This window comes from Ostrinia furnacalis, unplaced genomic scaffold (assembly GCF_004193835.3).
Source record: "Ostrinia furnacalis isolate ACB-3 unplaced genomic scaffold, ASM419383v2 OfSCF2054, whole genome shotgun sequence".
Taxonomy (NCBI): domain Eukaryota; kingdom Metazoa; phylum Arthropoda; class Insecta; order Lepidoptera; family Crambidae; genus Ostrinia; species Ostrinia furnacalis.
In genome coordinates, this window is record NW_021132293.1 from 1,606,173 (window position 1) to 1,625,219 (window position 19,047).

At 39.6% G+C, this 19,047-nt stretch overlaps 1 protein-coding gene across 6 annotated transcripts in view; it reads right to left on the reverse strand.

Moving 5' to 3' along the window:
• mbl (splicing regulator muscleblind) overlaps positions 1 to 19,047 on the reverse strand; it is a 343,781-nt gene that overhangs the window by 85,109 nt on the left and 239,625 nt on the right. For all 6 annotated transcript variants that reach the window (XM_028307005.1, XM_028307001.1, XM_028307000.1 and 3 more), the window contains one exon: positions 15,655 to 15,700. The gene's annotated coding sequence lies outside the window, so the exon portion shown is untranslated. The remainder of the gene's footprint in view (positions 1 to 15,654; positions 15,701 to 19,047) is intronic.

A 19,047-nucleotide genomic window follows, 5' to 3' on the forward strand; every position in this document is an offset into this window, starting at 1 on the left:
TAGTTGAAATGCCATGACCTTTTGTAAGATATACAGAAGATACTAGTTCAAAGTAAATGCCGTTGTAAGAAGAATTTATTCTATGTACGAGGGCACGAGTATTTCAAACATTTGACGCTATTTTTATCTCGGAAATAGAAAGGAATCGTATCTTAAGTATTTGTGACAAGTTTTAACTCTATAAAATTTGCTAAGCGAGTGAAAGACTTAATATTCTCAAGATTTACGTGTACTAAGTACTTCTACATATAGTGTTACCCTTACCACTTCCATCTCAAATACAATAGTAGTAGAAAGTGGTAACCCTATGAGTAGTGTTGACAACGAGTGAATTTTCTCACATTGAAATTTATATCATAAGACAATCGGGCGTTAGTACCCGGTCCTGGGCAAATCCCCAGCGATCGGCTCTCAAACGGTGTGCCGAGATCTCTCTGCGGCGAGGGCACTCAAGATTTGACATTAATTGACATTCACCTGAAGGGTGATAGAGTTTGCGTGATAATTGATAGATCTTGACATAAACCACATCTTAAGTTGCTCTAAAAATATGCAAAATCTCAAATGACTATTTAATTTTGCTGATGTCGTGTGTCAATAATATCACTGAGAAAATACAGAACTCGATTGGAATATTTCAATATCAATATAAAAAAAATGTTTAGCAATCCACCAACGCATTTTAAAAATAGAACGCAATATTTCTGAAACCTGTAACGTTGTTCAGTGTGGGCGTACCGAGGAGTGCAAATCGGGCAATGTGAGCCGAGTAAGTATGGCTACATTCGCTAGCAAGCGATGCAGCGCCTCGGTAAAGTTATAAAGCCACGTCATTGATATTTCGAACGGTGTATTTCTGGCATAAATACGAGTTTTCTTACATCATATAGAGCGGCTCTAATTCTTCACAGCTCGAAGGGCGCGCTTTGTTTACGTTTCGATTTCGGCGTGAAATCTCGACCGAGCACTGTTGAAACATTCCGTTCCGTGCATCGCTTTGGTTGTTTTGGTGTACCGATGGATAATCGACGAAGCATCGTCACGGCACAATTTCTCTATAAATACGAACGCTTGTACTTTTTCTCGGTAGTTGCATAACCTGCACTTACTTTTACGTGCTTAATGTTGTACGAAGGAACGTGTCAGAGAGCATTGATCTATGTTTTTCTTTATTGCTATTTTTGTTGAGTCGCAGGCGCATGACGCGTGACAGTGTGAATTTTCGCGACTGTAAACCGTGTGATGATGGAGGAATGAATTATTGAATTTGGATACAATTTTGCTAGTTGTATTTAGCTATAGTTGTGAGTAAAGCCTTAGAAAATAATATGGTAAGTAAAGCTAAAAAGCTTGATTTGCCTGAAAATATATCTGAAAAGGTTTGTTAACTAATATGCAGCCATCAAACATTTACTTAAGTGAAGTTCCTAATAAGATTTTCTTTTACAACCAGACAGCGAGTGCACACGTGGGGACTTTTCACACAAACATCTTGTATATTCAGCAACGTTTGAACTTCATTAAAGATTAGAGCGGACTTTTTAATCAGTCGGGAACACGACTCGAGTTTACGAGCGGCGTCTTAACAGTTCTTTTTTAATTGCCACTCGACGGGGCTCGTCCGTGTAATGTGCAATTTAATGATCCTTAAAATGTAAAATGCATTACTGCACCATCTTTATTTTACTATTCGCTATAATACTCAGGATCGCAAGGAGTCGCGCCGTGCTCTGAATTTAACATAATCTTGTGCTTTAGGATCTCCTTTAAATTATTTTACTTTTTAAATAGCTATGCCTATTCTAGGTGTTATTGTAGACATCCAGACGGCTACAACAAATAGCTTGTTATTGTTATTTTATTTTAGAGTTACTCGTATAAAAAACTACCTTCGTCACGAGTTTTTGTTAGTTTAGGTACGTATGACAAATGAAAGACCTTCGTAATATTTTCCCGAGAATGAAAACTTAAACTTATGTTTTACATTTGTCTGACGTTTTTTGTCTTATTTTAGATGACCCTTCTGAGTGATAACAATTATTGTTAAAAAGGTTACATTTTTTGCTCGTGTGATTGAGATTTTAGAGCAAATTAAACAGACAGCTAACAATTCCTTTGTTTTGTTTACAGTTTGCAACAGTTTTTTTTGTCAGAACAAAAGTCAACACAATTGCCGAAACAGAGAGAAAAATCTGACCCGGCACCAAATATTATCGCGCTAGAATGTTACCAAAAAAAGGAGTGTTCCAGCCAAAAAATGCAACCGCCATTACAAATAAATTCGAACAAATGGCACTGAAATAGACGTAACACTGAATCAGTCCGTCTGGCCGGCGGCGGCGATTCTGTTCCGGTTCTAAATCGACATTGAGCCGATTCGATATGCAGACGCAGGCTGTATTATAAAAACATGACCAATCACAATTCCACACTCAAATGACATCTGCGTTGATAAAAAGCAAAATAGATTACATTTTGATTTGACAAACTTCTTAGGCGTGCGACTTGCGAAATAACCTTCCAAAGTCTTGCGCAATAAATCTAGCAGGCCAGCTTATGCGGCTTATTTTGCTTGCAATGATGTCACTGGGTTTTAGGACAGATTTTACTTTTTTAAATTGTTTATTTTGTAATTCGGCTTAGAAAGCAATACCACAAATAACTCGCAGTAATAAAGGCCTTTTAAAATTTAGGCTAGACTGTTTTGGATATTATGACAGTAACACATGCAAATGCATGTAATTTATTTGCTTTTCCTGATTAGACTATCAATTCACAGAGAAAAGTTACAAATTACCGAGAAAATAATATATTTTTTACAAACATTAAAAAACGTTACGGTGGGGTCCTAATTACCCCTAATATCACATTTAATTTAAAACATGACTTCATGCATGCAACAGCTAGTAACTATAATGTCTCTACTTCTTTTAATAATCTATAAACAACGTAATCTATTATGGCTACTTGCATAAACATGAGCAACAAATTTACTTCGCGCTAAAATAGTCGTTTTGTCGCCTACGCTACACTGTTTAGTTCATTAAAATAATGTCATAATATTCCATGGTAAGAAAAACGTATTTTCGAATTACGCATGCACCCTCACGGGTCGCTGTCGCTGGCACCTAATTAGAATATAAATATCTACCGGCGGCATTTAACAACTGACCCGGCCTTTGTAATCTTAATAACCCGACGTTCCGTAATAAAGGCGATGCTATGTGAATTCGCGAAAATTTTGTCGCTAATGTAAAAAGAGGGTAATGTTGCGCGGGTGCAGCGCGACGCGACGGCTGCGATTATTGTGCGTCCGCCGCCTACATGTAAATTAGATTGCAAAAGTAAAAACTACGGGCGGCCAGCTTCAGCGATTCTTTTACATCACTGCCTGTGTTAGAGCACTGTTCACTGGTCAGTACAAAGTCAGTGTTTAAAAAAAAGCTCTTGCGTGGATATTGAATTTTCACCTACAGAAATGGACTGACGGAGCCATTTTTATTCGTAGCTGCGTGATGGAATCGTGTAGGTGGGTGTGCACATGTGGAGCCGTTGCATCACGTCGCCTCGTAAGATCTGGCATTTAATTTTTAAACGGCGCGTCATCCCCAAGGGGTTGCAAGGAGAGTGGCCTGCGTCGCCGAGACATGTGGGCACGCGCAACAATGGCCCCAACCGGTCGCGGGACCGTTACAGATGATCCACCGGCGGCTGCGCCGTGAATATGCATGAGCCCAGATGACCTCGGGTTATTAGACCGCGGCCGCGAGCGTGGGACCGATCCACCTAGACAATCGACATTTGACATTTGTTTGAACTTGCCCACTTCCCGGAGATTCTGTCAGACGTCTTGATATATGTCCGCCGGACCGGTTATCGAGATCATTAGGTCCCGCGAAATTAATCTTGCGGTTTAGCTTGTCGCATGAAAATATTATTTTACAAAGTGGAGCATTAGGTAGACGGCGAAGTGCAGACAAGTGAGAACGGGAGTGAACGGGGCCATCAATCAGCCAAGAGCCGCGGGTCAGCCTCGCCCCGGCCCCCGCCCGCGACCACCTGTCGCGCCCGCCAGTTCAAAGCAATTGCTAATCAGTCACTAAGTTACGCCAAATCTCGGCTTGACAGGGGGACCCGCGCCGTGTGGGTAATGGCGTTTTGACGAACAAGGGTATTAGCTGCCGCGACACGCGGGTTATCCCTAAAAATGCCGATACCCTTTGGGGAAACCCGAGATGCGACGACGTGTTGTACATTTTGTACTTTTACTTGTCCTTATAAGCTGGAGATAACACGGGCTAATGTCGAGGTAACAGCGGGTCTTGTCTTTTAAGGTCACTCTTTATGATAAAACTTACGCAATAAAATCAGAGCACTTTTTAGCCGTTCGCGTTCCCTAAATGTGAGGAATTTCCTCCTAATCTCATCTAATAAAAGTAATCCCATGAAACTCAGCTATAGAACAAAAGAATTATTGCTCATCGACGGGCAAGCGGGAATTCTAGCGTAAAATAGCAGACATTTTTGAAATAGCGGTAGCTTGTCATTTGTAGCGTCGGTATCGGAGGCCGGCGGACGGCGAGCCGCGGTGATCGCTGTAAATTTCATCGCAATAGTGAATGTACACGCGAGACTAAAAATAAACATGGCGGCCACAACGGGCGTAGTCAGCCGATGCCGAGATAACTGCTTCAGCGGCGTATCGCCGAGTCCCGGCGCCGCGGTGACATGAGAGCGTCACACATACACGGCTTAATTACTCCGCTAAATTTATCCCATTGGCTTTTGAGTGGGTGCTAAATACTTGTTTTGTTTAATAAGAGCCGATCTCTTGCTTTCATTCGCAAAGCCGTTAAATCGAAAACATTGAAATACGACAGACGAATCAAACGGATTTATATCACGGAAAAACACACGTAATATAGCATAATGAATTGCCGACGATCGCTACGATTTATATCTACAGAACAGAGTTATAATAGCTTTAAAAGTTTTTGCAGGGGTAATTTATGATAAGGACGGGCGGGAGCGGCTCAAAATCAGGAACGCAGAAAAAATATTCTAAGCCCTGAAAAAGTTTTTAACTCTCAAGTGTGATTCGAAAGAAGTCAAGAAGCCGTTAAACTATAAATTTAATAAAGTATCGGATGGAACGAATACTCGAAATAGCGCGTCGCTTCTCGATTTAAATTCGTGTTTGAGAAATATTTACGTCACATTTGACTGTTTACCGTTTGTCATGCGAGGCTTTATATTGGAAGCGAAGCCTTATGGAACCATGAGATATGGCAGCGAAGGGAATGGTACAAAAATGTAATGCGCTTACATCTTATACGTCAAGGAAACAAATGGGCGCGGAAATCTTTCGCATTCGACGGGCGAAAATCGTCTACGTTGAGGCAGAAAATGATTTCAGCTATGATAATACGCAAAGCAGCAAAAGTGTGACGAGCAGAAACAAACTCGATTGAAGTGAGGAACGGAGCAATAACGTCGGTCGGCTTTATCTCGGCCAGATCACGTTCCTGGAACAAAAGGAGCGCTCGCCGAGCGGCGGAGGCAAAACGAGCTAAAAAAGCTTACGTTCAAATGGAGCTTTTCATACTTAACAAACTCTGTGCTCTTGTAGAGTGCTCGGGAACGTCGCTGCCGTGCCGGTGTCACTTTAATAACCATTACGTTCCGAATACTTATACATATTTAATTCGTCAATGAATATCAATATACGTTTTATTTTGGAGACAATTTTCTAGCGCAGTGAGCGCGGAGGAGTGGAAAGGGCAAACGTTAGCTGTGAATGTGCAATGTGACAACTCCATGCAGCATTAAGAAAACATTAGGGGTGCCGCCGGAGGAACGACAGAGGGCACATTATTTAGCGATTTATCAAGTATCCGATAGCTGAAGGAATATGAGAGGCGCTGTGTACGAATTCAAGCTGTTGGTATAATAGTTTTTTAACAGCCCCGTGATTTTATGAAAAAATATCAATAACGGTGCCTAAAAGTAATATAGGCAGGTACTGAGATTTTCTAAAATGAAGCAATCATAACTCAATGAGAAGAATATTTGATAGCAAGAATCAGGCGTAAAAGAAACACGTACTAGGTATAAAGTATATCTCATTTTATAGCGCTAACAATTTTACGTGGAACACTCTTTGTTCCAGTCGTGATGTTCAGAAGCTTTTTTGCTTTTAGTAGAGCCAGTAATAAACACGGCCACTGCGTTAGATATCACGACGTTAGCCAAATAGCTTTGATCATCAAATAAGTTTATCTTAGAAAGCGTTACCTAAAACGTAATGGAAGAGAGCAAAAAAATACTGTCACTTTTGCCCGCGGGTCGCAATGACTCGGTCGGAATCACACCGCTTTCGCGTCGCTGCGAGCTTTCAAAAAGCTTTCAGTGGTCGATTGCACTCGCAATGATTATGAGTTGCCGATACATGGCCGCGATCCAACTTATTGCTAAAGTGTAAGTGTAGTAAGATACGTAATTTTGTTCGCACTTTATCATTTTACTTTTAAAAGTAAATCCCTTTTTAAGCTGAGTTAAATTGCTACAGTCGCTACGGCGCTCTTCTATTGTTTTAAACCCTTAAGCGTCGTTGTTTGTTAACATTAAAACGACGCTTAACCTGGCAATAGTTAGAATATGTTTAGCAAGCCACCTTCAGACTTGGTATTTTAACAAGATAACGTAATAACTGTCGAACGTGTGCTAATACTGATAGTATCGTTTTCACTTCAATTTTGTGTAGCGATCGAGAGATTGCACAGAATGGAGACACAAACACTTTTCCTAAGCAAACTCCGACAAGATCTGGAAAGATATTCTAAATAAGTATATTTCAGTAGAGATCGTGTTTGTAAAGGGTAATCTCCAGACATAGGTACTTACATTTTCAGTTCTAAAAATTTAAAACTACCACTGATGTTGTGGATGACAAAGCCTGCTTTTTATCCGAAGAATACCTAATCAAAATATATATTGGCTTTTATGGGCTTGATAAAAAACGCGTAAAAGTTCATCAATGAAAATCACTGATAATTTTCATCGCTATTCTGTATTTCCATGCATTTAGATTTAGATCATATTTCAGTACTTATTTTTTTAATTTTTAATCTCATCTTTATAAACTGAAATACGGCTTAGCGTAGCATGTTGACATTTTAGGTCATTGATAACTCGTTGACTAAATCCAATTCGTCGGCGTCGTCGAACAACGTCGTATGATCGCAACCGTCAAAATCTGTTTTTTTGCATTAAACTACTCTAAAATAGCCCCTTTATAAACTAATTTTTTAATATTTCAAAATTCGTAATAATATCAAAGATACAGAATCGAACACCGACGGATGTGTATATTCTAACGTAGTACAGACGTGTTTGTGCAAGCGTCATTGTACTTCGGGAGACTGCACATCGTTTGTTGGAATAGCTTATACATTTGTATTCGCATTGATATTGAATGTATCTAGAATTTCGTCTTTATATCTATAAGTTTGGACACTTTATCGTATTGATGACTGNCGATCACAAACCTCCCAATTTGTATGGGTGATTGTGGCGTACCGCGTGTGCGGTTGCCAAGCGCCCGCAGCGGAAAATTTGGCGGTGCTGATCAACGAGGAGCCTCAAAACTATGCATTTTAAGTCAAATCAATCGATAAGCGGTCAGACGCGCACGTGTGGTGTTTGTTTATGCGCCGCAACTGCCACAAACTTACGCGCCAACGCCAAATAGAGAAAATAAATTCACTTGGTTACGGGCAATAAAAATTAAATAGGTGCAAAATGTATTAATAATATACGAAAGATATTACAGCGCATATGAACATTCGTCAACATCAAAGATTGTTCTAAATAAGATCACAAAGGAAACCGGTCTAAGCAGAACTAAATAATAAATCATCGTAAAGAATTGGAGATGGCGCAAAGATTCGCAGTGACAGGCGATACGACTCTCAAGGCTTTGTAGTTTAAATGTCAATGTGGACGATACATGTTGACGATTAAGTCATATCGTAGAGCCAAAAGACGAAAGAATAAACTTCATTTATTTAAATTTTAAGAGCCACCATAGGCACGGCTAGATCGACAGCATTTTACAAGCTTTTTTACTTATCTAAATCCTTCTATCATAAAGCATCACCATAATCTTAATGTAAGTCTGATATAGATTTTTCAACGGCTTTATTCAATGTGTCCTGGGAATCGAACCCAGAATTTCCAGGTCAAAGGATACTCTACTTACTCTAACCACTAGTTTATAAATTCTTACCTATTCATGATATCGTTTTCTTTTATAAACATTTAAATAAGTGTTAAATGGAAACTTATAAAAGAGGTGGCAAGGCTTCTTTTATAAGCGCCCCGAGGGTGAAGTTATGCTTACCTAATCTAAGGCTATCTCAAATTATGTTATTAAAGGTTAGTGCTAACTTACGCCATGGTAATAAAAGGCTGACTTTACAGCGTTATTTATGGTGTGCGCAGTAAGTCCTTGAGTAAAAGAGCCTTAGCCTGAGCCTTTTATTTTTTGTATATTGTTTAGGTGCAGATTTTTTAATTTGTTTTTACACTGCATTTATAAAGCTGAAGAGTTTTTTGGTGGCTTGAGCACGCTATAACATCACCCTACCAGCCAATAGGGGCGGAGCAGTATTATGGAAAAGCGGGAAATATTATTCAAACTATTTTCACGCGTACGAAGTCACGGTCACAGCTAGTATTAAAAATAAAACTGAAATATTACTAAAATAATTGTAATAGAGCAGATTAGATAAAAGTTTTCAGAATATGTTTGTCTTAATATTCTAAGTTCTGTTGTTTTTACCAACTATCTTACTAACTCTACAGCTTTTAACTAATGTGTGATTAACATCGTATAAATATTTAAGACCCTAAGCAGCAAGAAAACAAGTTAGCTCATTCCATTCGAATAAAAAGTTAGATCTAATCAGACTTCTTGTTCGGATCTTTTATTTAATGGCTCAATTATGTAGCAACATAATACATTCGATTTATTTAAATAGAAACATTTGACTGTAATTGCGTACAGGTGAACTGTGCTATTTACATTAATGCCATTATTGAGTTAATGGTTTATACATACGACAATTGATTAAACGACATTTGACTCTAGCCTTATTAACTTTTATCCGAGTGGCAATAAAGTGATTGCAATCACAGTGTTTTTTAATTCAAACAAATACTTTTCAGAGTTGTTTTTGTTTTGAAGGATAAGATAATGATATGTAATTGTGTGTTTGCGTTATGCAAAAAAGTAGTGAAATCAAAAATAACGCAAGTAGAGTCACGGCTAATTCTTATACCACAAGAAATAGCCTACTTATGCCGCATTTTCGTAACTGCCATTCTAAACCTGAAAACGTTGAGACGCAAGCACTTTTATTTTCACGAGCATTTCGTGGCTGCGGCCTCACTTAAGCAAATAAAGCTACGGCGTATCATTTATAATTGGAGCCTTCGTGTAGTCTCGGTTACAACAATAGCTTCTTGTATTGTAGGAGTGCACTCGAAAATTCAAGAAACTGTATCAGCCAGGGTCGGTACCGGGCGCGCCCGCTCCCCGGTAATAAATATTTTACGGTACACTCCTTTATGGTATTGTGATTAGATTGTCGCCCACCTACCGCCGCGGGCATCGATCCCGTATCAAACTTTCAATAAGGCGACCGTGTGCCGTCTATTTTGCGTATACGATCATTTTAAAATATGAGTTTTATAGCGCTATAAAAGAAATGGATATCTAGTTCGGTGTGCGGCGTACTTTTGTATGGGATTGTTCTAGATTTACGCTTTTCAGATTTGCTTTAGGATAATGTCGGATTTTGGTAAGTCTTGCGGAACTATAAAACGAATTTTATCGGTTTAGATGAATAGGTTTTATATCAAATAAGGAAAGTAAAGTCGAGATTCCGTAAATTGGTATAAAAGAAATCATTCGCAACAAAGGTAAAGCTTATTGATTCTTTCTTCTGATGGTTCTATGTGGCATTTTCCCTGAAAATTTCACTTTTCAGTGTCATGAACATTTTCATAGGGAAATTATTTCTAAATTATTTATATGTACAACAAAGTAGAGAGCGCCAGAAATAACCAGAGCGGCTTTACTATAAATACTTTAATCGGAATTTGTCGAAATAGGCAGACTTCAGTACCTAGAGCGAACTTTTCAGTTAATCGACAAACTAATGAGCATACAGAGCGGTTCCGTAGGCGTAAGCGCGTCACAGTGACGGGGGAAGTGTGAGGGTCGCGTTACTCTTGAAACTGAGACGACGCCAGGAGAGCAACAAATTAGCTCCCTCAGGAACCCGGGACTGCTCAATTAGGTTCAGAACAGCCAGCTCAGGCAATAAACACTGGTATTACTTATGTAAATAAGCGTCAAAATCCACTGAAAGATGGCTCATATGGTTTATTCCACCATGTGCACTTGGATAATATTTCCTGGGCGAAAAAAGTGGAATTTTTGGAGTCTACATAACACTTCTTAAAGTTCTGAACCATTTCATTATTGTTTTTATTTTTTCAGGTGAATTGAAGACTGATAATTACCAAATTACCAGTTTCAATTTAAACCAAAGAGCATTGTACTTAGGTTACATATACATATTTTTCTACTATGCGTCATAATAAAAACACTAAGTTGGTATGTTCTGGAGCTATAATGTTCGGTTAGGATGCTCGTAAATCTTTCTAAGGGAGGTTCTTATCTCCGTGAAAGGTGCGAGAGAGTCTTGCAGGATCACCAATGTTACACTACATCGTTGAGCTTTAGAATAGTTCACACATTTTCTGAATTAATGTTGTAAAAAAATATAGTAACTATCTACAAAAAATTACATCGTTACTCGTATAATTATGTATTAAGTTCCTTATAAATTGTTGTATGTTTATTAAGCTTTCGGAAAGGAACACTTTGTTTCAGGCAAATGACGTCCACTGCTGGACAAAAGCTTACCCCAAAGATTTCCACAACGAGTNATGTTCATCAGGGTGATATTTCCTGAGCGAAAGAACTGGTATTTTTGGAGTCTTCATATCACTTCTGAAAGTTCTGAACAATTTCATTATTTTTTTTAATTTTTCAGGTGAATTGAAGACTGATAAATAATACCAAATTAACAGTTTCAACTTAAACCAAAGAGCATTGTACTTAGGTTACATATATTTTTCCACTATGCGTCATAATAAAAACAGTAAGTTGGTATGTTCTGGAGCTATAATGTTCGGTTAGGATGCTCGTAAATCTTTCTAAGGGAGGTTCTTATCTCCGTGAAAGGTGCGAGAGAATCTTGCAGGATCACCAATGTTAAACTACATCGGTGAGCTTTAGAATAGTTCACACATTTTCTGAATTTATGTTGTAAAAAAATATAGTAATTATCTACCAAAAATTACATCGTTACTCGTATATGTATTAAGCTGCTTATAAATTGTTGTATGTTTATTAAGCTTTCGTCTTCCTCTGTTTCAGGCAAATGACGTCCACAGCTGGACAAAAGCTCACCCCAAAGATTTCCACAACGAGTGGTCCTGCGCCGCCCGCATCCAGGTACTTCCCGTGACCTTCGCTAGAAGCTTTCGTGTATAAGTAACTACATCGCATCGCATCGCAACGCTCCGCTCTAAGAAGGCTAAAACTTGAGTGTTCCCGACGAATTACGTAACCAAATTCGCTGTATAAAAGTTCCGTACGTGCCCTGACAACTGGCAAAGTATTATTGAACTTCCCTTTACATTCTAATTAGGAGTTTAGAAGCGTTTAATCGTCGAGTATATCGCTCTTTAGAATCTACTTCCCCGCAAAGTTACTTTATTATTCGCCCATATGACAGATATGGAGCTAGTCTCTTTACATAAAATAATTTTCTCATTTGGCTGTTCTCCTGTTCTCTGTAACGCGTATTCATTTATTGAATACAACACAATAAGCCCCAAAAGCCCAGCACTATATAAATTTGTGACGCCATACACATATTGCGTTATGTTTCGTACTATTTTTCTTAATAAAATTCTAATATAAGGGACATAACACTCCTAAATGGCGTCTTACCCTCTGAAAGGTGTACGAAACACTCGTTTTATTGGTCAATACGTCTTCTATTTATACCTTAAAATATATAGCTATTTCACGAGACGAATAAAACTCTTACCGCAACATAAAGTTTATCACTTGAAGTCATAAATATTTTGTATCAATATCGTTCCGCGCCCGGGGCGCCTCGTATGGTGTTTGAATGGGAACTCTAATAGAACTGCGTATTCAAATTGATGTGTGAGCACGTGAAAGTAAATGATAGCTGTCGACATTGTAGTTCTTAACAGAAACTTACGAATGCAGTAATTCTTGGAGAAATGTAATTTATAAAGGTTAATTTTATTTTGTACTAAAACTCTATTTTATTTGAGGATTCAAAGTAGTTAGCAGTCACCTTTATTCCCATGTTTACGATCTACATTTAGCAGGACAGTAAACATTTAATCCCATTGTGGCTTAAATAACCTACTAAATACGGGAGGAAAATTTAATATATTTCGGAATTTCCGACCGACACTCGCTAAAGTGTTTCGGAACGGGAAAACAACCAAATAGTAGTAGCATTGTAATTTACTGGCAATGCCTGTATTTGAAACGACATCAAGGAATTAACGAGGCGATTGAGCTTAAAAAACAAACAGAATAATAAACGCGCGATACAGTTAATGACGGACCTATAAAAAGAAGGAAGAAATCTGCCAATAGCAAAGCTTAAGCGAGGGTATAAAATTAAATGGGTAGAAGGCGTTTTTACAAGTTTATCGAGCGTTCCACATCGGGCAGACGTCTAATGGGCCCATAGGCGCCGCGCGCGCTGCCCGCCTGTCTGCGCCGTGACGTCGGCGGCGCTCAGCCTTCCTACCCGGCCCGGCACATGGCCATCGCCAATTTCCGATCAATCCCCAAGCAGCCACGTGTCACACCGTTAATAAACACTAAAAGAGTTTAGAAAGAACCGAAACGGAGCAAGAACAAAAAGGTCGGAACGGCGGCTACTTACACAGAGCGGCGCGGTTGGCTGCCCCTGCCCCGCTTTTAATGCGGATTTATCGACTCAAATTAATCGTGTAAGTAGAGAGCTGCCCGAGGAAACTTGCGTGAAACGCGATAAAGGACCTCTGTGTTCGTTCGGAAAGCCGTTCATTGCGATTTAACTAAGTTGACTTTCCCCTGTTGTAAACTTCTCTAAAGTGAGAACGTATGCATTGTTATTAGATTTGCCATCTTAAATTGATATAGCTTATGACTTGATCAGGACTTGTAGACGTTATTACTTTGGTAATTTCGTGTCATAAATCATGTGGCTTTTTGAATATCAATAGGTATAACTCGTGTGTTGTGCACCTTTCTTTGTTCGAATACAGAGACAATCAATCAAGTGAACTTTGAGTAAAAGATTGTCGGAAAGGCATGAAAACAAAGACGAAAATAGCTTCAAAATTTCTTTGATAAATTGTGGTAGAATATCTACATTAGGATCAACGTGTTTCACAGAAAATGAAAATGAATTTATAAAAATGGGCAAGAATTTATCTGAGTGTGTTTTAAAAAGATGCTATGCGTTGACCGAAATAAAGTATGGAATGTCGGTTGCTGGCGTGGTCTAGTTCGGGTGTCGAGTGCGACGGGCTCCGGAACGACACGTCAGCCCACAATCTCATTTGTGCTTCCCACTAGAACGAGCGACATGTAGGAAATGAGATGCGATTAGCTTAGCTTACCCCAGCTGGCATATATCTGCTAGGTATTCCAACCGCTATCATCTATCCGACTACAATCTCAAGGAGCGCATTAATGCGCTTAATATAACTTGAAGACTTTCATTCAGAAACAAATTATAGTCAGCATTGAAGGTTCTTAATCCCAACGGAGCAAAATAGAGCAGATTAAACTGCAGTGAGGTGGTTGCATCGCTCCAACTAATGCAGTAGCAAGCGTAAACAGTGCAGTAACTTACAATCATCGGATCGGTAGCGAGTAATTTACGAAAGTTATTCGCGACGATATGGCTCCCCCGAACTTTTGAAATAGGAATTTTCAAGGAATAGCAGTGTTCCACGACGGGTAGTGGGAGTGATTCCGAGCCGCTTACACAGGTACCCCGCTCGGAGACTGCATAATACATTGCGGCGAATGCACCGCAGTTTGATCCCTTTCTAGACAAGGTAAGTACGACTGTACTCCGGGTGGAAAGTTCTCTTGATGTTACCTCCACTTTTGTACCAAGTGCGGACAAGAGCTGGCAAGGGGCTTTGCGTTCTCAACGTAAATTGACGAAGTTTTGACGATGTCATCGCTTTGCGTCTATAAACGTCTATATATGAAAAATATTTTGAAAGTCATATCATATCTAGCTGGTGAATAGAAAGAGCGAATAAGATAACAGTGTGGGTGGGGATGATGCTCCAACGGCCCTTTGTTTCGAACAATCCCGCTCGGAATGGGCCTGATTAAATTTTAAGAACGCCGAAACCAAGTTTCTTAACACCTTTGCTGCGGCAGTAACTTTCTAATACTTTCCATTCCTTCGGTACAAGGTCGGTAAACCTGGTATTAAAACTTACATTGTGGCGGCACAAGGCTTAAAGACCTTGTAATANTTAAAACGGCAAAAAGTATACCAGCATTTCTACAAGTTTCTTGGGGAGGCAATCTGGCATTTATTAATGTGGAACGGCTCGGCAGGCCCGGACAATGGCTCATGTTTCCCCGCAATTGTTTCGCGCTGTGCTGAGCCTGCCCGGGTGCACGTACGCAAACCTTAGGTAAATGACGCCCTGCATAAGTAATTCAGAAGGTACGAATAAACAAAACAACTACGCACACATCTTCTTTCATAAATATCTGAGCAGCTACAATTGGAGTCGGACTGCGTTGTCCGTCGGCAAGAACGAGCCAGCTGAACGAGTTTTGGCGAGTAACAGGACAAAGACACGCGTCGTGCTTAGCCCAGGCGTCTCAAGGTTGAATCGTTTCCGCATATGGCAAATTAGAGCCAGTGTTACATTTGTCCTAAAAGTTATAAAGCCAGTTATGTAAATTATTTCACACGTTTCATTATGGGAACTTGTGAAGTTAGCAGCTCTTAAGTCTGCAAAGTACATAATAACTTGATCAGACGAGTGAAAGTGAGCTACGAATGTACTTAGCCAGACAGATCATAGAAACTAGGCGAACGAAGTTACAGCGATCTAAATTGCTGAGAAATCTAATCACACTCGAATACTAAGAGAAGTGGATTTTAGAGGATCTAATACAACACTCATAACTATACGAAAAGAGAAAAGCTTAAGAGAATAGAGTTCCCGTATTTCTTGGGAAAAATATCTAGAAATATTGAGGTATTTTGCTGAGCAAAGTTACGAAAGATAAGCGAGTAAGATCTTGGTGTTTTGCCAAGAGAGTAATCATAAAAAGTATGACAGAACTACACAGTGCGATATTAAAATACGAAATAAATTTTCAGCGAGACAACACGACACAAAATGGGACAAGTTGAGGTGTAGCCGACTTAGAACGTTAATTAATATTGTTGCAAGAATGTTGTTATTATCGTTGTAAAATAAAACATTACTTACTTTTAAGTGAGCTTCTTTACAATGATATATGACTCCGGGCCAAAATCTGAAACAAAGAAATTGAAAAATTAACATTATGTTAAATGATCTGTGGTGTTAGCGCTATTTTTCTGTAAAAATATATATTAAAAATATAGATAAGTAGAGTATGATGTGTTGGCGACTGTCAAAGAAATTCTAACGATTTTGTATAAATAAGTAGTTAAACGATTACCAGCCGAAAAAGCGAGGATTTCATCCACAAGTGATATCGTTTAAGTTTACTCGGCACACACTGCCGCGCGAATATAAAACTAAACCAATTACAAGTTTTCCAATATGCCCAGCAAATTATACCAATGAGTCTTCAGCACATATATTTTTGTTGAAAAGTGGGACTTATTACAACGACATAGACGTCACTACTGTTTAGCTTGAAGTGCTGCAATAGCCTTCATCGTGACTCCTCGTGGGTTCCACAAATTGGAGTTGCGAATGATCACGACGCAACGACGTCAATTTATGCACAAAATTCAGGAATAGCCAAGGAAATGCGTACACATTTCTAAATATACCAGGAGAATAAAGAATACTAGATGTTTCACGGTCGTTTGTAAAATGAAATGTGCGCTAAAACATTGGTGCATTCTTTGAAGCTAAAATAGCAAGGTCTGAATAAATTTAGTTTCCTATGAGATTCTTAGAACAGGTATCTACATAAAATAGTCATAATATTGTATGTTAACAAATACGTTGTAGGTATACTAAAAAATATAAATAATTTTATATAGATGTAGATCACAATACAAAACGTAAAGTGGATCCTCCTTAATACAACGAACAAATTCATTATCTGGAACGACGTTCACGGGTACAATAGAAGCAAAATATATTTACTCTAAAACCCTCTTATCGCTAACAACCCTACCTGTTTCAAGGTTATAGTCATTTAATTCGAGGGTGTCGTGATTCGCTCGTCATCCGACCACTAGTCCTCTCCTAGAGTAAAATAGGACAGTAAATAATAACCATAAGCCCCTAATGTTGGAATTCATTAGTAACTTGAGACGCAATAACTACTACGACTTTCATAAATTTATGTAACAACCCTCACAAATTTCGGCGTTTTGTTTACGTTTATCCGTACAATTTGAAACAATAAACGTGTATCCGCATTAGTGTTCAGTGCAATCACGTCGCTATTCTAGTTACATAATTCGCTTTTGCAGTGCGAAAAAGCTGCGCTTAAAAACTCCATTACGGGGCGGCATTCGTTTCGCCGACACAATACGCGTTAACCTACAAAATGAGAGCGTCGCGTAGCTAGTTACGGAAATAAAGGCCGTTATTATGAATCGCGAGGATGGTGGCGTGGCTCGAGTCCCAGGTAAACACTGTTATTTGCATTACACGCCCCGGCCCTTGGCTAGGATTTGTGACATCCGCCGGTAAGCTCCGAGCGCTCTCCCGCGGCAACTCTAATTATTGTTGAATTCATTACGGCACGGTGACGTGTGCAAGATTGGATTCCGTACGTACCGCCACTACATTAGTCTAGATATTTCTGCTTTCTACAAATGGGGAGCATTTTGAAACAATTGTTGCCATTCCGTTTACCAATTTGAACCTTATTTCAATTTGGACTTTAACTGAATTAGAATGTTCTCGCGCACTAAATGCTATCATTGCTGTACTCTTATACCTTACCTTAAACATATTCAGTCTAGATCGTTTAAAATATGAAATGAATTGTATTTAATGAGTACGTTTGCGTTTAATAGCTCCTGAAGTGGCGGGGTTAAGTTGGAGTTAGCTTTTGAGTCACGGTAAGGTGCCGCAAGCGGGCTACTTTCGCGCTCGTGGCGTCGGCGTAGCGTCTTTTAGCAGTTGAGCGCTGAATTGGCGCCACGCGACACGGGCCCGAGACAGAATTCAAAGCCAGCGCGGCCCGACGCGTGGTGAGACAAAGACGCCAGACGCCATAAGAATTGCATCTCATGGCATCTGCAAGAACAAAAGCATATTTTATTTTTAAGTTGACATCACGGCTCGTGTTCTGTAATTCACAAATACAGCGGCCGCTTTAATTGAATTCCTTGATGGCGTGCCGCTATGGAAATTCAATTTCAATAATAGTGCGACGAATCGGTAGCAAATTAATGTTGGTTAGGCATGGAATTTGTGACATATTATTACCTATTTGTGGATAGTTATTTTGTTACTGTTTAGTTATTGACGATGATAATGTAAATTTAGGTATTAGTATTATCCCCCTATCCCAAAATAGAAACAAAATTGATATGGTTGGAATTTGTGCAATTTTTGATTTTGTAACTCGATTAAGTTATAACGTATTTTCCCTAACTTGTTAAAAGTTAGTGTGTTACCTATGAACTGAACATATTCCAAGTACCTATGTTGTATGCAAATAAGTTTGCTTCTCCAGTGCCCGGGTAATACCTGCAGCCGTCATGAAGTTTGGGACGGTTCATGTGTCACGTGAGCTGGCCCGAGATAGGGGAATCACGAGATCAGCGCCACTCCGCCCAGACAACAATAGGAAACTTTACACTATGGCCACACCACACCAAAGCTGGAATTAACCTTATCTGTTTTATTTCAGTTTCTATTCGGGGCACAAAGTTGTTCGAAGATTTAGCCCCGGGTTTTACCGTAACAGCCTATAATACTCGCTTACACAACCTCACTTTTGTTCAAGTAACACAGCAGCACCATTAAGGCATTGCCGCGTACTTTAAACTTTTGAAAAAAATCAAGCCGATATTTCGGAGATAGAAGACACGCTTGCATAAACTGCGAGTGCCTAGCCAGGCGTAGGTGGAGGAGCGGGAAACTTTTGTATTCCCGTAAAAACTTTAAAACAAGAATTAGCAAAGTTGTATAAGCACGCGCTTTCAAAACTCAATCGAAGTGCGCGGCACGTCGTACGTAAAACTCGTCGAAAGTATGACTATGACAAAAGCACGTGCGCCCGAACCTTCCAAAGTTCCCGAAGGACACTGCGACGTTATTTAGGGGCGCCTCTGAAAGGCAAGGTGTGTCGTCTCGGGCCCGAGGGAATTCACTACGCTTTAAAGCTGGTAATTTGATGTGAGTCTTTCGAGATTTTTCCATCTTCCCGGGTCGTTCGGGGAGCGGCGGATTAGGCCACGCACGGCACGAGGGCGGCGACGCGCCAGATTAATGTCGCGAGCTTTGCGCCAAATTTAAAATGTCACGTTCCATTTTTCCAGCCAACAGAGCCCGTCACCGACCCGAACGGTTAATGCTTCCGATTGTCACGGATCCCCTTATTTACCCTTATGCGTACAAAACGACGTGTTTTCATTTCGTTACGTTTACATTCGCCATTGTTTGTATGTTTAAGGGTAGATGAAGTCACCGCGATTACCA